The sequence below is a fragment of the Nycticebus coucang genome, chromosome X (genome assembly GCF_027406575.1).
Source record: "Nycticebus coucang isolate mNycCou1 chromosome X, mNycCou1.pri, whole genome shotgun sequence".
Lineage (NCBI taxonomy): Eukaryota > Metazoa > Chordata > Mammalia > Primates > Lorisidae > Nycticebus > Nycticebus coucang.
Window position 1 is genome coordinate 135,898,875 of NC_069804.1, and position 3,970 is coordinate 135,902,844.

The following is a 3,970-nucleotide window of genomic DNA, read 5'->3' on the forward strand; positions in this document are numbered from 1 at the left end:
GCAGAGATCAAGGGAACAGCGCAAAGCCCTGAAATATGGGCAGGAGGGCTTATATCCCTTATCACAGAGGAAGACCCTCTGTGGTAGTGATGAGAGGAAAATTCCACTCTCCCACCTATTCTTCAGAGGAGATTGACACCAGTGGCATTTTACTCCACAGGTAAACTACCAGAGTTTAACCACTCCCTAGGAATCTGTGTGTATGACCTAAGACAGGAGGCTGCCCCCACAGAAGGCTCAGGTTCTGGATTTCTTAAGGCTGCTCAGACCCTTAAAGTTAATGATTATAAAAATAATAGAAGCTGATATGCTCACTCAGAGAAACTGCTGGTATCTTTGTTCCCTCCCTCAGCTTACCCTCTGGGAAAATAGCCTTCAATAAAAGCTGAGTGGAACACTCAGGGTCATTGCTAGAACCCCACAAATGGGTGGTGGTCCCCTGAGTTCCCACCTTTGAAGATTCTATTCTGTGTCTCTTGTCTCTTTCTTTCTCATTTCTAACTTTATATTTCTTCAGTTGGTTGTCACCACTTCCGCAGGTCTTAGCGATCCTGCCCCCAGGGTGGGACCCTGGCAAATTCACCTATATGGTCTAATGATTTCAGAACCATTGCTCTCTACTATATGGTAATGATACCTACCCTGCCCCTGAGATTTTACGCCACCACCTGGGCCCATTCTAAAATGTTATTAGGCCATACCCAGGAGACAACCTCAGGCCACTACCCCCTCCATACAAGTGACATAGCAGATATACTGCTCACAACACTGCCACCTGGGAGTTTCCCTTTTGACACTATTCTTCAGGGCTACTCCAAGTGAGTGAAACAGTTGTCCATTTACAGTTATCATCAACATTTGAAGCTGACATCTGTACACCAGGCTTGATACTTTCCTCTTCCATTGATGGGCCATAGATCAACCCTATCCCATGAGGCTTATACAAGTGTTTTGAGAGAAGGGCATCATTGCATTAATAGTCAATGCCCTGTGGAGTTTGTGTAATATGCTAATTTATTTGTGTCTTCTCAGGCTGGATCTTGAATATATGTGAGCCTGCCAGATGTCATCACTTGGTCAGTCTTAATGCACAGATGACATATAGTCACTTGCCATCTCTTGGTTAGGCACTCTGTATCTAATAAGCATATAAGGAGCTGTTTTTGAAATGGCAAGTAGTTTACAGAAAATACAGCTTTTCTTCACCTTAAAATTCTGTGCTATAACTTCCATATAATGGCTTGGAAATATCTAGGTACTACATCCTTATCTACCATACATACCTTAAGATCTGTCAGATATGCTCAGTCATATGGCCTGAGTAGCAGGGCAAGCTTACACTGCACATCTCTGAACTTGATGAGGGATGGTAATTTTCCACTGCAGCTGCTAATATCAGACTCTGGCTTGCCAGAAGTAATACACAGTCAGCTCTCCATGCATCTAACACTGGAATACTAATATCTGTAAGGCACTGACACAGATTTCTGTCAAATTAGCTAGACTCCACTGTAATCTTGCTTTCCACTATGGTAATGATACCTACCCTGCCCCTGAGGATTTATGCCACAATCTGAGCTCATTCTGAAATCTTATAATCCCCATTGCCCCACAGTTTATTCCCACCCATGTTTTGCAGAGAAGAGCAAAAAATGAGCTTCTCTAAGATGTCAGTATTCCTCCTCACCATGTTCCTTCTTATTGTTGTGTCTTTTCTGACCTCCTAGGGAAAATAGTTCTGACATAAGTTCTTGTCTCACAGATTAAATCATTTCTAATATCTCTGCTCCCCTTGGCCTTCTCAATTCCAAAGTATTCTGATGAGGAAGTTCCTGTGGGGTTGTTGTTGTCCAAATTTAAAGATGCCACCATAGTAGCATATTAAGCCTGCTCCAGGTCATTGAACTCTGTGTCACAGGTATGTGATCCTATGTCAATAAATTCTCCCCTATATTCCACTTACATTCTGCTTCTTTTCCTTCCTAGCTTGTCATCCTCAAAATCCATTCTAACGTATATTATCCTAGTTCATGCTAGTGTATATTAGCCAGTTTCTGTAGTCCCTTCTGAATATAAGGTATTTTCTATGTGTTTAGACCTGTTTAGATTGTATCTTGATCCTTATGTCATACCTCACTCGTCTTGAGTTGGTAGCAATAAATATGTCAGTGATGGATGTTGAGTAAGACAAGCAACTTCTTTTGCAGTTGCTTTACTTTTTTATTAAATCATAACTGTGTACAATGATGCTTTCATGAGGTTCAGTGTACTGATTTGATACACAATGTGAAATGCTTATATTGAACTTTAACACATCCATCTCCTCACTTATTTGTTGTGGTAAGACAATTATACTCTTTCATTAAATTTTGAAACGTACCATTGCATTATGCACATTAGGTGAGGTCTTCCCAAATATTCTCCCTTCTCCTGACCCTCCTCCCCTCCCCTCTCTCTCCTCTGTGTAGTTTCTTTAGATGAGTGTTTTTTCAAGCTTTTTTATCTCACAGCACACTTGAAGCAATAAAATTCCATGGTACACTTAAATTATGTTCAAAAAAGAGTAAAAAGAGAATATAACTTGCTGTATTTTTAACTTCTTTCAAAAATAATTGATCTTTAAAAATTTTCACACCACACCTAAGATCCTCTCACAGCACACCAGTTGAAAAATCATTACTTTAGATGAAGTTACCGCCTTGTGTCTGGGAACAGAGGGGCTATTCTCCAAAAGCATGGGTATAGGGTGCTACTTCTGCCAGACTGAGGATTCAGGAGATTTTAAGTATTCTAGATTTTCATGCTCTCGTAGACCCAGCTACTTAGGAGGCTGAGGCAGAAGGATTGCTTGAACCCAGAGTTAGAGGTTGCAGTGAGCTAGGCTGACACAATGGCACTCTAGCCTGGTGACAGAGTGAGACTCTGTCTCAAAAAAAAAAAAAAAAAATTCCACACTGTTTTTCTGGTCTTTCCTTATCAGGATATATATATTATACAGAGATGGATATGGAGACCTATGTATGCTCGATCCATGCAGCTCTGTAGATCTAGGTCTGAAGAGAATTTGGGCATTTAGCAATTTGCCTTAAGACAAGAGATGAGTGTCTCCTTAATCCAATGGATTAGAGTAGATGACAGGTCAGCCTTTCCCATCAGAGATCCAGCATGAAGCAATCTTAGAGCCTGATTTTACAGCTAATCAGGTTGAAATGTATCTGAGTCCACAAGGAGTTGGAAGGCAAACTCATCCACTTTCACATTCCAAATGCCAGTCAATGACCCATTCAAAGAGGAAAATAGACGCATACCTGAGGCACCCCTCCCTCACTTCAATATATGCCACAAGATAAAAAACATCTCATGAGGGATTAGGTTCATAGAGTCTTTCCTCCAAACCAGATATCCAGGAACTCACAAATGAGTAAACCTGGGGCTCTGGTTTTCAAATACAGGTAGTCAGTCCACAGGTAAATAAATATTTCTCACTATGATGATATAAGGCATCCCAGTCATCTTAGAAATTAAATTGTCATCTGGGTCACAGGAGTAACATCTCCTTTCTATGGCGCCTGAAATCTATCCCTAGATAGATTTGGGCTTGAGCTTTAATCCACCCATCACTTGTTCTCTGGACTCACAATGCCAAGAATGAATGAGGTAATGAAAATATCACAAACAGGAGATACAGATAGCACTACTGAGCAAACCAAACGTAGGTAATACATTGGAATCCGAGAGACACAGTATTACAGTAAATATGGTGTGTTTTCTCAGGATATAATGTCCACGTGTAGTGTGGTAATGGTTTGATGTCAGTTACTTCCTAGGGCTACAAAAGGCATGTGGATTCTGTATATCTGAGCGGTATTTGTCTTTTTGAGGCAGGATCCAAAAAAAGGTTTTGTGGGATACACAACTTATAAAATTTGGCAACCTTTCATTCAAAATGACACAAAATCAACCATGAAAG